This window comes from Gopherus flavomarginatus, chromosome 6 (genome assembly GCF_025201925.1).
Source record: "Gopherus flavomarginatus isolate rGopFla2 chromosome 6, rGopFla2.mat.asm, whole genome shotgun sequence".
Taxonomy (NCBI): domain Eukaryota; kingdom Metazoa; phylum Chordata; order Testudines; family Testudinidae; genus Gopherus; species Gopherus flavomarginatus.
The window spans coordinates 22,786,425-22,807,232 of record NC_066622.1 but is presented as its reverse complement, the minus strand read 5'-3'; the positions used below and the strand labels follow the sequence as shown (position 1 = coordinate 22,807,232).

Genomic DNA, 20,808 nt, shown 5'->3' with positions numbered 1-20,808 from the left:
GGTTCTCAAACTTAGGCCGCTGCTTATTCAGAGAAAGCCCCTGGTGGGCCGGGCCGGTTTGTTTGTCTGCCACGTCCTGTGCCGCTTCCCGCAGCCCCCATTGACCTGGAGCAGCGAACCACAGCCAGTGGGATCCGCGATTGGCTGAACCTGTGGATGCGGCAGGTAAACAAACTGGCTCGGCCTGCCAGGGGCTTTCCCTGAACAAGCGGCGGCTTAAGGGCTGTATCAGAAACCTGAAGGTGATTGAATTCAAGGAGCAGCTCCATCAGAGCCCTCTTCTTACCCATTCGCTGGAAGATCCACTGAGCTCAAAAACTGGCTAGCCCTTGGGATGGGCGTGTGTTTCCTATCTTAATAGGCTTTTCTTGGTACCTAGTTCCTTGCAAAGATCAGTGCGTACAGCCTAACTCCCCTGTGAGTAGGGAAGGATCATTATTAGAGTTGGGCAAAACAATTGGGGGGAAAATCATTTTCAAGACAACGAAACTATTTGGGGTGAATTTATCGAAATGTTTGGGCTGAAAAAAATGGGGGGAAATTCAAAAAACCGGAAACATTTGATTGCAGCCACTTCAAAATGAAACACTGTGATTTTTCATTTTAAAATGGCATTTTGTTTAGAAATGTAGCTATTAAAAAATAAGCTGAAAAACACTCCAAAATGATCTGAGATGGAAACTCCCCAGACTGAGAGATCAGGTATCCACTTGGCTGTAATCGCCATCCACATTTTACAGGTGGGGAAGTGGCTTCTCAATGCTACATAGTGAGTCAGTGCTTGAAACTGAACCCAGCTCTTCTGCATCTCACAGCAGTTTCTTAACCCCAAGACTAGCCTTGTGGTAGCCACTGCCTTGGACCTGGGCTCTTCCACCCCGTCAGTCCTTACGGAGGGGGGCTGAGCTGCTGGTGACACCCGCTTGCCCACCTCCCCCTTCTCAAAGGGAACTTGGGCCAGCAGAAGACTCTGTGAAAACAGCCTGCCTGGTGCATGTGAGCCCAACTCTGAGCCAGGAAGGAGGAAGGGAGAAAGGGAGGGAAACAGATGGTATCTTGTATTGACGCCAAAATTTCTAGGAAAGGTTCTTCAAGGAAACTGACAACACCAAAGAGAAGAAGCTGCCCTGCCACATGGGAGACTTCCCACATGAGCCGGAGCAGGGAATGCCATGGAGACCAGCCCAGGGCCCAAGGATGGGCACTTTCTCCTACCATGCAGGAGCTCTGGGTTCAGATCCTGAAATGGCAGGGTCTGAGTGCTGCAGCATGGCCCACATACAGCCCACTATGCAATAGCTGGGTTTGGAACCAAAGCCAGGAGGAGATGGGCCCGCTTTGGAACTGGTTCTGGACCCAAGGAGTCGTGTTCCTGTTGCAGAGCCAGCCTAAAATGTTTTTTTCATCCAGAAAGGAAACTTTGCTGGGAGGTTTTTAATTGGATTGAAATTTTCCACTTTTTAAAGTTAAAACTGAAAATTTTCAGGAATGACCTTGGGTTTTGGTAAAAGCCTTCAGTTTTTGAAAACCAATCTTTTTTTTAATTTATTTTTGTCTGAAAATTGTTGCTGAAAATGTTTTTCAAAAACAAAAGAAATAGGAAAAACAAATTGGGAAATTAAAAAAAATAACTAAATAAATAACCCCCCCCCCAATGTAAACATTATTTTACCACAAAAAACAATGGGCATATTTTGCCCAGCTCTAACCTGTTGCCCTGTGGGAGACCTGGCTTCGGATCCCAGGCTGGGGGTGCTGAAGAGACTGGCCTAGCAGTTAGAGCTTTCCCCAGCCATGCAAGTCGTGGTCCCAGCGCTAGTGGTCTCAGTCTCCTGGGTATTGATCTGGCAGGGGCTAGGAGTGCTGTACGGACAACATGCCAGTGCTGCCAGCTCCTGTGGTTTTATCATGAATCTCCTGATTTAAACCTCTACTCCTGGAGACCAGTGAATATGTGTAAAATAGTTCTGCATTTATTATTAAATCGGGGGGATAGTTCAGTGGTTTGCGCATTGGCCTGCTAAACCCAGAGTTGTGAGTTCAATGCTTGAGGGGGCCACTTAGGGATCTGGGGCAAAATCAGTACTTGGTCCTGTTAGTGGAGGCAGGGGGCTGGACTCAATGACCTTTCAGGGTCCCTCACAGCTCTATGAGATAGGTACATCTCCATATATTAACAAAAATCCTCATGCTTTTTAAACCAATCTCATAAAGTGTTGGGGCCTGGCATATGATACCTGAGTGCTTGGGGTTGGTAATACTGTGTCCTGAGGCCAGACAACACCATGATGCACACATTATAGAAATAGCTAAGTAGAGCTAGAGACCCAGGGTGAGGGAAGGTGCTTAGTGTTGTTTAACAGCAGCTCCTGTGCCCGCTTCACTGCTGGGAGTGCCCTCTCCTGCGTTCCACTCCCTCCAGAGTGTGATTAAAGCTGCTCTGCTCTGAGTCTATTTCTGGACCCGCAGTCAAGAGCAGGGGGACCCTGTGTATGAGTGTGGAATGCTCAGAACCAGTTTCCCTTTACCTCTGCTTCAGCTTAATTCCTGTCATGCTGATTATGTCACACCCATACCCTCCTTTGGGCGTAGGGTTGTCAGTTTTGGTTGGATGTATTCCTGGAGGTTTTCGTCACATGGCATAATCTTTAAATTAAAGATTGATCTTTAATTCCTGGAGACTCCCGGACAGTCCTGGAGAGTGACTTTGTAAGCCCCACAGGACCAGAGGCATAGCAGGCCTAGGGGGGATGGGAGTGCTGCCAGGTACTTAGTGGTTTTGGATGCACCAATGATCAAAGTTGGGCATATTGTGTTGATAAAGTGCAGACTTAAAGAAGAAAAATTGCTTTCCTGATATAACTGTTGTAAACCTTGAGCAGGACTGGCCTGATGCGGAATGGGACCTGCCACCAGTCATTCTTTGAGTTCAGCAACCTTTGTGCACCTATGTGTGTGTGTGCACATGATAGGGTGAGTATATAGATTTTGTCTTGCTGTGCAGGCTATTGAGTGTGGGTTTGTTTGCAGACATGCAGGTATGTGTGTTACCAGGGTGCATCTCTGCAGCAGGTGCATAGCAATGGGTCTCTTTGCAGGAATGTATCTTTGTGGTGTGGGGAGGTTGTGTATCCATGTGCAGGAAGGTTAGGGTGTGTGAGTGTGTCTGTGCACAGGAGGGTGATTGTATAGGTGAGTCTCACTGTGCAGAATGTGCGGGTGGGGAGAAGGGCTGTGTGATGGGGATGTCTGGGAAAAACCTATCCTGTCATTTAACCAGCAGATGGCAGTGGTGCTACCAGAGATGCGGCTGCTCTGTCTCCTATATCCAGCCACCTAGTACCCGGGTCCCCCAGGGTTGGTTTTCTCTCCCCACCTCCCTTACTGTAGTTGTTCTGTGCCATGTTGCATTCCCTCTCCCCAGATCAGTAGCCTGCGGATCCATCCCTGCCCCTGCCTGACCTTGGAGCTGCCCTGTAATCTTCAGGTCACAGATGTGATGTGGGTCCTTCCCCTTGAGTTTTGCCATGGCAGATGGCCCCAGGCACCTGGAGCTGGGCTCCTAGGTGATGGTGGCCAGCAGGCGCTCAGGTCTGTCTGGGTAAGTCACCCTCCAGGTGCTCTTTGGCCTGTGTCTCTCCCCAGCCGGCTTAGCAAAGCACTTGCTAGGCGAAAGGGATCTGTGTAGCTAGTCTGCAAAGAGCATTGGAATAGCCAGGAAGGTGCGGTTGAAGAGTACAGGGAAGGATTAGATCTTAGTCTTGTATAATGAGAGGCCTTTAATGTTCACCACTGAGTTGTCTGACTGCGTGTGGGCTATCAATAGCCAGTGTTTATGTAGCACCGACACAAAACCGTTTGTTTTCTGCCCTGAGCTCTATCTGCTGGTGGAGTCGAGCAACTCAGTACCCGTTTAGAAAACTGGTGCTGTGGTTGGTTGGGTGGGTGGTTTAAGTGAATTCCTGCTGGTAAAAGGTGTCAGACTGACACCTCTGGAGATGGAAGTCCTGTGTCATCTGCAGAGCACATGTAGTATGGGCTTCCCCATGTGCTGACCAGTCTGGCCCTGGAGGGTGCATGCACACGTGCACACCCACACACACGGGCTTGTTCACTGCACCTCCAGAGTGCTTAGCTCTTGCCCCTACTACAAAGATTTCCAGTGTGTCCTTGGGGGCAGGGGGTGTTAGTCATGAACATGCCAGCCCTCTGGGTTCAGGCCCAAGTCTCCCCAACTCTTTTCACACAGCGCATCAGGTAATGTGCAGGTAACTGCACATATCCCCTTTGGAGTCCTGACCAGGACTTTGGAACAACCAGAGAAGAGGCTGCCCTGGTTAATCCAGCCTAGATTTGACCTGACCCCAGTGCAGGCTGAGACAGGACTTTGGAAGCTCACTGAGTGGTGTGTGCATGCCTGTGCCATGCAGATGTGACCAATAAAGCGCCCTGATGAGAGCAGGGTGTAATGTTGATGACTGAAATGGTGCTGGGCATGGCTTGTCCCTGGATACACCGGCTATGTCAGAGGTAGGTGTTACGACTATTATTATTATGACTTGCAACTAACCTGTGCACTGGTTCAGCAGCGCCATTGCTAACAAGAGCTAGTCACTCTGGTGTAGACAGGCCTCTCGCTGAGCCTTGATCCAAGGGGCTCCCCACACATAACTGTCACAACTCTGAGTCCTCACTGATTTGATGTGATTGGAACCAGTGAGCCAGAGGAGAGAACCTGGCATAACTTTACCAGTCCCCGAAGCCATCCCCTCCTTCTGAGGTGCCTTTCCATTGTAACCTGCCCATTGTATGGTGCAGTAGGTGGAGGGTTAATTACTAAAGCTGCAAAGCCCTCAGAAAATGTTTCTTTCTCTCTGCACAAAGTGCTGTATAAATCAAGATGGGTTGGACTGAGCTGAAGTGAAATATTCCTTGTTTCCTTGCCCAAATCCGCTGTTTCAGTCTGGTTCCAAGGCACTGGCCCATATTGCACATTTGAATTTAAAAGCAGACTTGCACTCAGGCTTTTTCTTAAAAATAGATTAAAAAATAAAGTTCCTCCTGCTTCAGTGTTGTGCTGCCTTCCCAAGTAGCTGCTAATTGCAAACATAACCCTTTTCAGGCTCTGCTCTGCAGAAGAATGCACTGTGGGTTGGTGCACAGTGGAGCACTAGAAAGGGGGAAGGGCATGAGAGAAAGGGTTTTACCTCCAGCTCTGGAAGGATGAGGTTGTTGAGTGGTTAGAGCAGGGCGCATGGGATTAAGGAATCCTGGCTTCTGTTTTTGGCTCTGGGAAGGGAGTATCGTCTAGGTAGGGCACCACTGGATTCAGAGCTGGGCCTCTAGGGTTCTAATCTCAGCCCTGGAGAGGAGTGTAGTCTAGTGGTTAGGGCAGGGGACTGGGAATTGGGAATCTCTGCCACTGACTTGCTGGGTGAAGATGAAAGAGTCACTTCCTTTCTCCATGCCTAAGTTTCCCCATCTGTACAATGGGGATAAAGGTATTTACGCACCTTTCATTGATTGGTTTGAGATGTCCCCATAGGAAACACACTATGGCAGTGTTAAGTGCTATTTTATTTGTCTATTTTATAAATGCTTTCTCTGGGTCAGGTCTTTGCAGTTGATGGGCCTGAATCAAACCCTGGAGTGGAACATCCCAAATGCTGGCATATTAGAATCTGCACCCAGATGCTGTGGTGCCTGCCGAGTGGGCAGATGGACCAGTTTAACCCAGTTCTGCCCTCTCCTGTAGCAGCCACCTCCCATCGGACTGTGTGTGCTCCAACCTACTTGGGCTGGAGCTGCTCCAGGGCCCAGTCTGATGGCCCAAGCGCCGAGTGGGTCCCAGCATGCACTGGTGAACGGGAGGCCAGCAGTAGTGATGCACTGAAGTAGAAAACAGAGGCTCACTGGTGTGGTGGGGAAGCAGAGCCTAGAGGACAAGAACAGAGAGCCTTAGGAACCTCAGCCCAGATCCTGTGAGTCACTCAGATACTACAGTAATGGGGACCCTGTAGTACCTACAATAGATTAAAAACACCCTTGTACAGTAGGTCAGTATCAGATCTGTCTTAATCTTAGTAAGGCTTTTGGCACAGTCCCACTTGACAGTCTTGTTAACAAACTAGGGAAACACAGTCTAGATTAAATTACTCAGAGTTACGAACACCAGAGTTACAAACTGACCGATCAACCACACACATCAGAAGCATGCAATCAGGCAGCAGCAGAGAGCCCCCCCCCACTCCCACCTCCCAAAAAGAAGCAAATACAGTATTAAATGTAAACTACTAATAAAAAATTAAGGGAAAGCAACATTTTTCTTCTGCATAGTAGTGTTTCAAAGCTGTATTAAGTCAATGTTCAGTTGTAAACTTTTGAAAGAGTAACCATAAAGTTTTGTTCAGTTACGAACAACCTTCATTCCTGAGGCATTCATAACTTTCAGGTTCTATTGTATAAGGTGAGCACACAGTTGGTTGAAAGTCTATACATTAACTCCTCACTTAAAGTTGTCCCTGTTAACATTGTTTCTTTGTTATGATCAGTTAGGGAACATGCTCATTTAAAGTTGTGTAATGCTCCCTTCTAACATTGTTTAGCAGCTGCCTGCTTTGTCTACTGCTTGCTTGGAACCAGGGTGGACTGGCAGCCCCCTATCAGCTCCCTGCTCCCCTAAGTTCCCTGTGCAGCAGCTGCCTGCAGTTCAGCTGTGTCCCTATCCCCACTGCCATGTGCTGCTCCTGCCCTCTGCCTTGGAGCTGCTCTCAGAGACTCCTGCTTGCTGTGTGGGAGGGAGGGAAGGAAGAGAGGGGCTAATGTCAGGGTGTCCTCCTCCTCCCTGCTCCTGCACCCTGCTTACCTCATCTTCCATAGAGCAGGGGGACAGACCAGGATGCAGGATGGAGGGAGCTTGCAGCAGCTGCCTCTCAGCAAGCTGATCTAATTAACAAGGCAGTGTTAATTAGGGAAATGCGCATATCTCCCTCCATTCCTGCTGCCTTGTGTAGAGAGAGAGAGTTAACCTTGAGGGCTCAGCCAATTGCTAGTCCATCATTTAGCAGTAAGGGAAATATCCCACCCTCTGACTCCTCCACTCAACCAAACTTCACAATCATCATCAATGTGTACCAGTATTAAATTGTTTGTTTAAAGTGTGTGTGTGTGTGTGTGTGTGTGTGTGTGTGTGTGTGTGTGTGTGTGTGTGTGTGTGTGTGTGTGTGTGTGTGTGTGTGTGTGTGTGTAGGTAGTCTTTTGTCTGGTGAAAAAATTTCCCTGGAACCTAATCCCCTCATTCACATTAATTCTTATGGGGAGATTGGATTCTCTTAACATGGTTTCGCTTAAAGTCACATTTTTCAGGAACATAACTACAATGTTAAGTGAGGAGTTACTGTACTCAGAATAGCAATCAATGGTTTGCTGTCAAACTGGGAGGGCGTGTCTAGTAGAGTCCCACAGGTTCAGTCCTGGGTCCAGTACTGTTCAATATTTTCATTAATCACTTGGATAATGAAGTGGAGAATATGCTTATGAAATTTGCAGATGACAACAAGCACGGAGGAGTTGCAGGCACTTTGGAGGGCAGGAATAGAATTAAAAATGACCTTGACAAATTGGAGAATTGGTCTGAATTCAACAAGATGAAACTCAGTAAAGATAAGAGCAGAGTGCTTCACTTAGAAAGGAAAAACCAAATGCACAACTACAAAATGGGAATACCTGGCTAGCTGGTAGTACTGCTGAAAAGGATTTGGGGGTTATAGTGGATCCCAAATTGAAAATGAGACAGCAATGTGATGCAGTTGTGAAAAGGGGCATATTCTGGGGTGTATTAACAGGACTGTTATATGGAAGACACGGATGGTAATTGTTCTGCTCTATCTGGGATTGGTAAAGCCTCAACTGGAATACCTTGTCCAATTCTGGGCACTGTGCTTAAGGAAAGACATGGACAAATTGGAGAGAGTCCAGAGGAAAGCAACAAAACTACACCTCTACCCCGATATAATGCTGTCCTCAGGAGCCAAAAAATCTTACCGCGTTATAGGTGAAACCGCTTTATATCAAACTTGCTTTGATCCACCAGAGTGCACAGCCCTGCCCCCGTGGAGTACTGCTTTACCGCATTATGTCCAAATTCGTATTATATCGGGTTGCATTATATCAGGGTAGAGGTGTACTAAAAGGTTTAGAACACCTGACCTATGATGAAAGGTTTGAAAAACAGGACCTGTTTAGTCTTGAGAAAAGACTGAGGGGGATCTAATAACAGTCTGTAAATATGTTAAGGGCTGTTATAAAGAGGACTGTGATCAATTGTTCTCTATGTCCACAGAAGGTAGGCCAGGGGCTTAATCTGCAGCAAGGGAGATTTAGGTTAGGTATTAGGAAAATCTTTCTAACCCTAAGGCTTGTTAAATTCTGGAACAGGCTTCCGAGGCAGGTTATGGAACATCAGTCATTGGAGGGGTTTTAAGAACAGGCTGGCCAAACACCTTTCACGGATGGTTTAAGTTTACTTAATCCTGCCTCAGTGCAGGCGGCTGGACTTGATAGTCCCTTACAGCCCTACACTGTGATTTCTATGTTTCGATAAAATCACACGAGTCAATGGCAGAGCTGGGCCTCAGACCCACATTTCCTGACTCCCAGCCCAGTGCTTTAACCACTCTGTTTGCTCAGGTCCCACTGGGAGATAATGAGGGCAAAATCCCTCCAAGCTCTGTTGTGGCCTCATGGGGAAGAAGATCCACATTTTATGCCTTATGTCTGCAAAGGCTGTGCCAACCCCAGTCACTTCTCCCACCCTTTGCAAGGTGGCCATTCCTGCAGTGGAGCTATTCCACAGCCTGCAGCAGCAGTTTGCAGAGAGGGTAAGGAGGACACAGTATCTGATGGACACTGCAGGGGAAGCTTTAGATAGGCAGAATGTAACGACTCAAACTGGAATTTGGCCAGGAGCGCAGGGCTAATGCCACTTACTGCTGTGATACGCCCTCAGCTCTTCAATGCTCAGGAGCTTGGGTTTATGTCTCATTTGCAAGATGGCAACCCTAGCCCCAGGCTGGAGCACTCATTCAATACGGACTCGGAGAGAAGAGTGGATCCTGCCGAGTCACCAGCACCACTTCCTGCTGCTGCCAAGCTTTCCCTTGATGGGCTCCCATGTGAGTATAGACCTGACCCTTCTTAGCAATAGCTCAGGAGAGCTGACAAGAGCACAACCCATACAACGAGGGGTCTGAGAGTATAGGAAGGCCTCTCTAGAAGTTCTGCTAGTGGGCATTTTCCTTCTAGGATCAGTTGTCCTCTCCATTGCTCTGCATTTACTCATGCCGTGTGCAGGGATGTGGGAGGGGAGGCTCTTTAAGAATTCATTGGCTCCAGCTGCTTATTCCCCACCTGAAATCATAATCCTCATGTTGTGATATCACAGTAATTTCCTTAGCAACCAGCTGTGATCTCTCCAAAAGGAGATTAGCTGTGATCTCAGGAGGGCCATAAGGAACAGCAACAGCCCAGCTCTTCACAAAAAAGGCCCCATCCATGCCCAGGCCCAGATGGGCTTAAGGAATCATGTTCAAACTGAAGAGGCGCCAGTCGGAAAGTCCAACTCTGGATCTCTCCTGCCTCCCCAGAAGTTTAGGGATGGTTAGGTGCAGAGTTCTGCTTTAGGTTCAGCTCTGCTTTAAAGAGGGTTGCAGCCAAACAGAGTTTAACTGGGTTTTGCTAGACAAGCAGGATAGGGCTAAATCCTGTTAGATCCATGCTGAAACTGGGACCAGACCTCAGTCCTTCTGTAAATGTGCTTCCAACATGATTTGACCCCATTCACCCCAGTCGGTCAAACAGCTTTAGAAAACAGGTTCGCTGGAACCATCACCAGATTTGGCCTAGGTTATAAATGGAAACAGCTCCGATTGGCTTCATTTGGAATGACACCTGGGATGCGGATGGTTCACTGGGCCAGATCCTTAGCTGGAGAAGTCAGTGGAGCTGGGTTGATTGCACCAGCTGAGGATCTGGCCTGAGTGTTCAGAGAAAAGGTCCCAGGCATGTCATGCAGCCAGAGATTTCATTTTCATGCAGAATCCTCTGGTTTACACAGAACAAGACAGGTATACTAAATGCATGCAACTAACATGCGGGAGTGTTTGCAGACAGGGAATGACCCCCAGAGCAGCTGATAATAGCCAAAATGCAGCAGTGCTACCTTTCCCCTGGCCATGCTCTCCTATGCCAAAGGTTACAAAGGGCTGGCCCAGAGCCATCTGGAAAACCATATCCTGATGGGCTTTTCCCTAGTGTTCAGTTCTGTCAGCTGGACACACCCATTATGCTGCCGGAATGGCACAAGGCGGCCACAGTATAATGAAAAATGAGGCCCTGCATCTCTGGAACTGGGACTATTGTTGGGAACTCAAGCTCCATCAAATTCTGTCTATTGTTCCTGCTGAAAATTGCTGCCATCAACTTATTTCGACAGGTGAAGTCACCAAGCAGGCCTGCTAATCATGGCACTGCACTAGGTGATGATTATTTTATTATTCATTTAAGAGTTGCATATTTATCTCGGGCCTTGGTGAGGCTGAGTTTCTCTCTGTGTGTCAGCTGAGTAGGTGCCCGAAACTGCTTTTCCTTTCCTGGTCTTTGTTCTGGGATTTCAGGGGCATCGTGCAGTCTCAAACAATAATGTGCTTAAGAGAGCCATCAGGTTTCACCACCCATCAGAGCCTGCACTGGGGCAGGCGGGAATTCCAGACATCAGCAGAGACTTGTTTAGAAGTCCCCAGTGATTTCCAGATTGGCTGACTGATGCTGACATTTTGCTGACAGTATGAGGAGCATCTTCCTAGGGAAGTACCTATGTGGGGGGGAGACAGAAAGAGGAGAAGGGAAGAGAGAAGGGAAAGGAAAAAATCGGAGAGAAGGAAAGGAAAGACAGAGGGGGAGGTGAAGGAAAAAGGGAGGGAGGGGAGAAGGGATGAAGCAAACATACACAAAGAAAGAGAGAAAGGAGGGAATCCAGAAAGAGGAAGAGCAGCAGTGAAGGAAAAATAAGAAAGATTCACTGAGAGAGCAAGAGAGACATTGGAGCTGGCTGGGAGGGAACGTGGAGAAGCGGGCCCCTAGAAGATGCCCCTGAGGTGCGTGAGTGCATCTGTTCCACTTCGTGCACCATGTGAGCACTTCTGTTTGCGACATTATTAACAAGGATTAATTGCGCATTGCCTGGCCCCGGCCCACTTGCAGGGACACGCTCCACTTCCACTCCCCTCTGAAGTTGGCTCCCTCCTAAACTTCCTGGTTCCCTAATGGGTTCAGTGGGTAATTTATGGATACATTGATGCAGAGAGCTGCTCACTGGTTGGCAGCTTCACCACTGGGTACCTGTGCCTAGCTTGAGGTAATAAATAATCCCATCAGCCATGCTCCGTCAGACAGGATATTTGTGGTAGATGGTTAATTCCCATCAAAGGGGGGCAATATTCTGTTGCAGTCTCTAGCAATGGTAATGACTCTGCACTCCTCTAGCGCCTTTCCGTGGGAACGGTCCCAAAATGTTTTGCAGGCTATGTACAGTTGACCTGCATGGAGCAACAATGAAGTACAGCCACCTCAGGGGTGGAACATGGCAGCTGTTTAACAGCCCAGTGCAGTGCTGAAAAATCCTGTGTCTCAGCTGGAAATGTAGGGGGGAATTTACCCCACTGGAATCTAGTCAGGATGTGGGGATGAATGCCTTGGTTCCTGCAAAAAGTGCTGTGAAATCTCTGATGGCCATGCGTGTGTAAGGACCTGTGTTGTCTCGTGAAAGAGGGAGCCTCCAGCTACACAGCAGCCCCTACCCTGCTGTACAGGGGCATTTCATTCAGTTCTGATTCAGAAGAAAGAGCAATATCCTGGGTTTTTTCTTCCCCAGACAACTAACTGAACTGACCCAGGGCTGCTTAGCATGTGGTCTCCCATAGAGTCACACCCAAGATGGGATAGGTTCAGGCAAATGCTGCTTGATGCTCTTATTGTTAGCGAAGAATTGATGCCCGTTCATTCCTTGCCAGGTGGTGTGAGTGCCCAGTCTGGCTGGGTTTGAAAGCCCTGCACCCTTAGGATAGATCTGGTGGTTTGATTTATTGTTGTTCCTGCTTGAACACCTCTCAGGGATGTTGCCATGAAAGCTGCTGCTGGATGGTTATCCAGCCTGGACCGGGAGAATGTGCACCACAGGGAAGGGTAGATAACCCTGGCCGACTGAAGGGGCTTTCTTTACCCCAGCCTCTCCCATTCATCCAGGTCATTTCCAAGCTGAATCCGTGACCTGTTTGAGAAGGGCTTGAGGTGCAGCGATGGGTTTGAGTTAGGGGTGCTGGCTTGGCAGCACTGGAATCTTGGGGTCCCTATCCTCAGAGAAGGCACTGCATGGGTGGCTGCAGGGCAAGCTTCCCCCTAACCATCCAGTGGCCTTTGATGAGACCCCTCAGCTCTGCCCTTCCAGCGCTGAGAGGGGAATTCGGTCTCCATGACCCATTCAGTCCCTTGTCTCCTCGCTGAGCCTGCCAACAAGGTGGATAATCTGTATCCGAAGCTGGTCTGGGATGAGGGCACTTGTGTCCTAGGAACTGCAGTGAACAGCCTGAGCAGCCACCATGTGGTGAAGACTTCGGGTCACTATCACCCTGGGCCAGATCCAGATTGGGGGACTCCAGTTAAAAGGCTTTTTGTGCCATTCACAGTCCAAGCTAACCAGTCTACGAGGTCTAGCAGTGCTTCAGCTCTCTTCATGATTGGTCAGTTTCCTGAGTTGGGAGGAGGAGCCAAACTGAGTGACATGAAGTCCTGTCATAAACAGATAGCTAAGGGTTAATGTCTCTTACACCTGGAAAGAAGTAACCTGAAACACCTGACCAGAGGACCAATCAGGAAACCAGACTTTTTCAAATCTGGGTGGAGGGAAGTTTGTGTCTAAGTTCCTTGTCTTGTGCCTGTCTCTCTCTCGGCTATGAGAGGATTTCTGTCTCTTGCTTTCTAATCTTCTGTTTCCAAGTTGTGAGTAAAAAGATAGGTTTGTTTTCTTTTGTATTTACATGTGTGTAGTTGCTGGAGTGCTTTGAATTGTATTCTTTTTGAATAAGGCTGTTTATTCAATATTCTTTTAAGCAATTGACCCTGTATTTGTCACCTTAATACAGAGAGACCATTTTTTATGTATTTTTCTTTCTTTTACATAAAGCTTTCTTTTAAGACCTGTTAGAATTTTTCTTTAGTGGGGAACTCCAGGGAATTGAGTCTGTGCTCACCAGGGAATTGGTGGGAGGAAGAAGTCAGGGGGAAATCTGTGTGTGTTAGATTTACTAGTCTGACTTTGCATTCCCTCTGGGTGAAGAGGGAAGTACTTCTGTTTCCAGGACTGGAAATAGGGAGGGAACACCTGGAGGGGGGAAGGGAAATGGTTTATTCCCCTTTGTTGTGAGACTCAAGGGATTTGGGTCTTGGGGTCCCCAGGGAAGGTTTTTGGGGGGACCAGAGTGCCCCAAAACACTCTAATTTTTTGGGTGGTGGCAGCTTTACCAGGTCCAAGCTGGTAACTAAGCTTGGAGGTTTTCATGCTAACCCCCATATTTTGGATGCTAAGGTCCAAATCTAGGAATAGGTTATGACAAGTCCCCAGACCCTGTTGTGTCCTGGCTGTTTGGTGCAGGGTTTCCTTGTACTTTCCTAGCTCTGCGTCCCATGTGGGGTCAGTTCAGGGGACAGGAAGCCTCTGCATCATTAAGACTTTGGGGGCTGTGGGTAAGAAAATGAACAAACACTTCAGTTGTAAAACAGGCAAGGAGCAACAGCAGCATCACCTCAGCCATCTCTCCTTTTTCCTCTTATGTCCACAACATTGTCCCCTCTCTTCCCACCCTCTGATCTCTGACTGCCCCTTCCCGGATGCCAGCCATTCACCAACAAAACCCCTCATCTCATGAACCCATTTATACTCATCTGGTCTCTGTCTCCCTGTGTCTTGACCAGTGCCTGCCGTACCACAGAAATCAGCCACCACTTGCTGTCCAGTGGGATCTCCCCTGATGCCAGCAAAACCAGGGTTTCCATCACCCCATTCTCACACTGCCTCCGCCCCCCGGGTTCTGCAGCTCTTTCTCTCCCCTCCTGCTTTCTTTCTCTTCACACTGCAGTTGTTTGTGACCCTGGTGCTAGGAGTGCCACAGAATCCAAGTTAGGCCCTGTGTCCCCATTCTCCCTGAGCCTGGGAGTGGATGGGACTTGGAGAAGAAACCCCCCAGCCCTGGGCCTCTCTGATTGAGGAACTTGAACTGAACAGGTGTGAGCATGGTGGGGAGGGGAGCAAGACTGTCCGGGAGCAATGCAAACCAAATCTGTAAACATTAACGCTGTCTACAGCCCCCCTCAATAAATCATTTCTCCACATGCTAGCCAGCCCGTCTGGGACTCCGGGGGGCCTCATTCTGTGGAAGCAGATGGCCATAGGAGTCTTGAGCGTGGATCTGTCAGAGGGACTGATACATTCTCTGATTACTAACACCACAATAAAATGTCTGAAAGACCCACTGATTGTCATTACATCTTGTTACACTGCAGCTTACATGGCACGTGAGCGCAGGCAGAATTTGCCTCGTGCCGGTGGAAGCAGGCAGCATTACCGGCATGTCATTCAGAACCATGGTGAGTGTACACAGACATATGTTCCCACAATCTGGTTGTTTCTTTGTGTAGCTTGGCTTTGCCATTTCCTTCCATGCCCTCTCTCTCGCCCCTCCCATTTCTCTTCGTCCTCTCCCACTCCAGCTGCACACATGCTATTGCGCACATGTATGTGCTTGTCATCAGATGCAACGCCCGCCCCAGCTTTCCTCGGCAAGGCAGGAGCTCTTTGGAGAATGTACCTGATGCAAACTGGTGGCGGGAGAGGGCAAAGCTGTGTCCAGTGAGGAAACATTTCAGCTCATTTGCATCCACTGTGAAAACCACGCCCCAGGCATCAGCCTTGTCCTGGCTGCACCTGGCAACAAATGACATGGGAAGGCCTCTTTGGTTTCCTTCCCCCCACAGCCTTCCCCGAAACCCTCCTCTGATCATGGGCAAGCTGATTTACCACTGGGAGGAAGTAACCACAGTGGCTTTATAAGTCCACAGTTTGCTCTGCCATTCTGAGCTCTCCCGCAGGGTCTGGTTACCTGGGGCAAAGGGCTGAATTTCTAAAACCAGTCTCTGACAGCTGACCTCACACGTGAAATGTCGCATGTGCGTCTGTGTGTGCAGGAGCCCGTCTGTGTGCATGCAAACCCTGCTGATGTGTGCACAGCTGGTAGTCAGGTGTTCGCATGGGCAAACTGTGTTTTCCAGGCTCAGACTCTACAGTATGCAGCACTATGCAAAGGGAAACCATATAGGCTGGAATCCTGGTGCCACTGGCGTCAGTGGGAGTTTTGCTGTTGACGTCAGCGGGGCCAGGATTTCACCCACAGTGCAGCCAGCTGTGGCTTTTTGTGGGCAGGTGCAATATAAGAGGCCAGTTTTAGGCTCCCTGCAAACTTGTCCCAAAGTCTTCCCTTTTCCAGCGGGATGTGATCTGTTGTGTATCAACTTTTGACATGAGAGCGTGAAGCAAAGGTGGTGAAGCTACCCAAACAACATGCATGTCATACTCTAACCTATCCCATGAACCTTTGCCCCAAACTCACTGCATCCTGACATTTGTGCTAGCTTGAGATCACTTGATTGGTCCGGGATGACCAGACACTGCAGATTCCCCTCATCACTGGGATAGAGGTTTCATGGTGCAAACTAGTATCATCCAGGCAAGGCACTTAGAGGAGACCTGCCACATCCATCATACTTGTGAACCAGCCTCGGGACCAGAGCCTAGGTCTCAGGCAGGGAAGGAGCAGTGTGCTAAGCCACAGTGTGCTCTGACCCTTTGGAGGGAGCGTTTCCTGGGGAGATGCCATCCCTTGCGCTGTGCTTTGGGGGAATCTTTGTGCTGGCTCAGCACTTCCTCACCTTTGCTAGAGCAGAAAGGTGGTGTATTTTTAGCAGTGTGGCTCTCGCGAGCAGTAATTGGTTTCTGAGGGTTTTGCTGTGTATTCCAGATTGTACTTCACAGTTTGCTACACAGGAAAATGTGTTCTTTTCCCAGCTCAGCGCCTTTGGCGCTGTTTTGTTTAAGTGGGTAACTCCATTGTGAGGTTGGATGGCGTCCATGCAGGCTGCAGGATCAGCAGACATCAGGGCTCATTAAAGGCTTTTCTTTCCGGCCTAATAGCAGCCCCCTTCTCGCTCCCCCAGAGCCCCCTCTGCCAACGCACACACGTTCCCTCCCACCTAATCAGCCTTACAACAGCTGGGACCAGGAAACCAAATTACTGGCTCTCAGCTGTCCAGCTGCCAGTGAAGCACCTTCTAGTGAGTCCCATCCAGCTGCTGCAAGAACAGCTGTGCATTCTGCTGTCCATGGTTATTGCCCTGCTTGCATCTCACCCCTCGCCCATGCCTCGTGGGTCAATAGAGAGCAATTGAGTTTACAGCAGGGCAGAGGCCAGTGGGAAGTGAGGGTACAGAGGTGGGCACTTACTAGGGAGAGTGAGACTCTCTTCATACCCAGCTGCTGCCGGGGAAGCAGATCTCTGGATCTCTGCAGCAGGTCCATGGGCTTGGATAAATTTCCTTTGTCATGTGGTGCTGGTGGGGGTTGGCTGATTGACAGCCCTGGGGGATAGAGGCCCCTGTCCATCCACTCAACTGGCTCAGAATGGGCAGCAGTAGGGCAAGCTTCTCTTCTCCCCTCCCCACAGCTTGTTGCCTGACCTCCATCCTGAAGAGACCAGGCAAGGGGCTCAGCATCCATGGGCCGTTCCATCCCTGGCCCCTCTGCTAATGGTGTCTGTGTGCGGATGTGGCTTTAGATCCTACAGAGATTTCAACTAGCACTGTCAAGTGATTAAAAAAATTGATTGTGATTAATCATGCTCTTAATAACAGAATACTATTTATTTAAATATTTTTGGATGTTTTCTACATTTTCAAATATATTGATTTATATTACAACACAGAATACAAAGTGTACAGTGCTCACTTGATATTTATTTTGATTAAAAATATTTTCACTGTAAAAAATAAAAGAAATTGTATTTTTCAGTTAATCTAATGCAGGTACTGTAATGCAATCTCTTTATTATGAAAGTTGAACCTACAAATGTAGAATTCTGTACAAAAGAAACCTGCATTCAAAAATAAAACCATGTAAAACTTTAGAGCCTACAAGTCCACTGAGTCCTACTTCAGCCAATCGCTCAGGCAAAGAAGTTTGTTTACATTTACAGGAGATAATGCTGCCCGCTTCTTGTATACAATGTCACCTGAAAGTGAGAACGGGTGTTCGCATGACACTGTGGTAGCCGTCGTCACAAGATATTTATGTGCCAGATGTGCTAAAGATTCATATGTCCCTTCATGCTTCAATGAACATTCCAGCAGACAGGCGTCCACGCTGATGACAGGTTTTGCTTGATAGAGATCCAAAGCAGAGTGGACCGACACATGTTCATTTTCATCATCTGAGTCAGATGCCACCAGCAGAAGATTGATTTCCTTTTTTTTGGTTTTGAGTTCTGTAGTTTTTGCATCTGAGTGTTGCTCTTTTAAGACTTCTGAAAGCATGCTCCACACCTTGTCCCTCTCAGATTTTGGAAGGCACTTCAGATTCTTAAACCTTGGGTTGAGTGCTGTAGTTATTTTTAGAAATCTCACATTGGTACCTTCTTTGCATTTTGTCAAATCTGCTGTGAAAGTGTTCTTAAAACGAACATATGCTGAGTCATCATCCGAGACTGCTATAACATGAAATATATAGCAGAGTGTGCGTAAAACAGAACAGGAGACATACAATTCTCCCTCTAGGAGTTCAGTCACAAATTTAATTAACACACTATTTTTTTTACGAGCATCATGAGCATAGAAGCATGTCCTCTGGGATGGTGGCCGAAGCATGAAGGGGCATACGAATGTTTAGCATATCTGGCATGTAAATACCTTGCAAAGCCGGCTACAAAAGTGCCATGCGAACGCCTGTTCTCACTTTCTGGTGACATTGTAAATAAGAAGCATGCAGTATTATCTCCTGTAAAAGTAAACGAATTTGTTTGTCTTTGCGACTGGCTGACCAAGAAGTAGAACTCAGTGGATTTGTAGGCTCTAAAGTTTTACATTGTTTTGTTCTTGAGTACAAATCTACATTTGTAAGTTTCACTTTCGTGATAAAGAGATTGCACTACAGTACTTGTTATGAGGTGAATTGAAAAATACTATTTCTTTTGTTTTATTTTTACAGTGCGAATATTTGTAATAAAAATAATATAAAGTTAGCACTGTACACTTTGTATTCTGTGTAGTGATAGAAATCAATATATTTGAAAATGTAGAAAAACATCCCAAAATATGTAATAAATTTCAGTGGGTATTCTATTGTTTAACAGTGTGATTAATCGTAATTAATTTTTTTGAGTTAATCACGTGAGTTAACTGCAACTAGTCAACAGCCCTAGTTTCAACTCTTGATTGTTGTTATCGTATCCGTCAGACTTATGATCAAGAATTGGGCATTGGGACCTGGCCAAGAACCGAGGCAGTGTCCTTGCCCCAGCGAGCTTACAGCCTGAGGGCCAGATCCCAGGAAGGCTGAGATGCCCCAACAGAGCGGGGGTTGCAGATGGTCAGCACCTCTCAGGAGCTGGCCCTGACTTTAGACGGGGCTGCTGGGAGTGTGGGAGAAGAGAGGATGAGGGGGACAGCAGTGGGAGCAGGTGATTGTCATGGTCAGAGTATGTGTTGGGAGGATCTCCCAGCCCCCTTCTCCTTGGAGTTACAGATGCCAGAGCCTGTGCCAAGGAAGCCAGCCAAGACGCTCCATTAGTGAAAGTGGCAGAGATGATTCCCCAAGCCAGCCCTTCTGTGAAAGTTACCTTAATAATGCACACACATGACTGTTTGTCTAGGGTGGAGTAAGGCAGCTTTGCTCTGACTGTGTTTGCATTGGAAATGTCAGCACCTAGCTGGTCCGCTGAAGCAGAGGCTTCCAAACAGCTGCACTGGCCCAGCAGGCAGCCCCACTCCTCCATTCTGGCTGGGGAAAATGGTGCATGCAAGTTGCACTGTCCCTAGGCTCAGTGGTGGCTCAGTGGGACCCTTGGAGGGGACAGCATCTGGGCTCCTGGCTGAGTCATGTCTTGGGAAGAGGATGGGTGCTGTGGGAAATCACTAGAACAAGCCAACCACTACTGCAGCTGAGAGGAGTGTAACCCTTCTGCCCCTCTGAATTGGCAACAACAAGGGCCGGCTTCAGTATCCAGGGGTTCCGTTTCAATAACACCATGCATAACCAGCTCGAGCCCCCACCCAGTGACCTGGGACACTTACATACCACACCCCCCCGGCGCCTCTAGGAGGCAATACTTCCCCTCTCGCAAGCACAGAGTCTGAGTGTAGCAAAATCTTTTTAATAAGGAAGGAATCAATGCGGCATCCCACTGGAGAAACACCACAAACAGGATTATAACACAAACCATAAACAAACAAAAAAAACCCCACCCCCAGGTATGTTTGGCAATGTCCTTTTCCCCTTAGGGTCTTAAGTCCAATCACCCCAAAGTCCAACAACCCAAAAGTCTCTGGTCAGTGCCACCCCAGAATTCGAGAGTTTATCTGCAGAGTTTTACCCCCCCGCAGCCTGGGTGGAAAGGGGGGAAGTCCACACAGAGTGTTAAGGGGCACCTTACGTGGGCCAGGGCCAACTGCTCCACCTCTCCGTGGAGTTCTGCTGCAGCCTTCACCACAACCAGCTCCACCACACCAGCTGTGCCACTCCTCCAGCTGTCCCTGCAAACCGCTTCACTCCGCTCACTGTTCCCTGGGCTGCTCCAAGACACTGCAAACTGCTCTGCTCTGCCAGCCGCTTAACAATAGGTCTTCAGGCTCCCCCACTAGTTAGCACAGCACTCCATGATCTCAATTCAGCTCTTAGTAGGGGAGCCCTGGTGCTGGTGCACCATTGGCCCAACATGAATTCAGCTCGGCAGTCTCTAGATAGACTTCTAATAGAATTAAAAATTAGCTCTACTCTTTAACAGCGGAGAGAGGGGGATGTGCAATTGGTGTTCCAGGCCCTCAAAAGGGACCCATACCATCAGGTACACACACCAGTCCCCAACCTCTCTCAATTCATGGGGTTTTGGAACCCATGTCCTATGTTTAGCAAGTACCACCCAACTGAGGCTGAGTCATTTCTGTCACAAAGCAATCCCATCCCAAGCTGCTGTGGGGTTATGCTAAGTGTGTGTGGGGGTGCATGCCAATGCAAGATCTTAAAATTCTTTCCACGCTCTCTATAATTCACCACCAGATGTCAGGGTAGCGCTCATCCTGACTCTGCTTACAGGAGGATTACAGTTTTGTGGGGCCCTGGGCCAGAGCAAGTGTGGAGCCCCCTCCCCACACCTTCTGCCTGCGGCCCTGCCCGCGGCCCCACATTGTTCTGCCCCTTCCCCCGTGGCTCCGCCTCTGTTCCACCCACTGTCCCATCCCATTCCACCCCTCCTCCCACAGCGGCCTCTGTTTGCTCCTTTCTGCCACCACCACCCCATTGTGGCCCCAAGACTGGAGAAGCTCTATCCCCCCCCGCCAGGGCCCCAGTGGGCAGTGAGAGCTCCCCTAGCCCTGAGGCTGCGGCAGGGAGCCAGAACTCCTCCAGTCCTGGGGCTGCAGCGGGAGTCTGGACGCTGG

At 48.6% G+C, this 20,808-nt stretch overlaps 1 protein-coding gene across 2 annotated transcripts in view; it reads left to right on the top strand.

Moving 5' to 3' along the window:
• The window catches only part of PLXNA1 (plexin A1), a 409,775-nt gene that overhangs the window by 62,999 nt on the left and 325,968 nt on the right, over nucleotides 1-20,808 (top strand). The window contains exon 1 of one of the 2 annotated variants that reach the window (XM_050958499.1): nucleotides 14,612-14,697. The exons of the other annotated variant lie outside the window; for it this stretch is intronic. The gene's annotated coding sequence lies outside the window, so the exon portion shown is untranslated. Of the gene's footprint in view, nucleotides 1-14,611; nucleotides 14,698-20,808 lie in introns of those variants that run through there. 2 annotated transcript variants of the gene reach the window in all.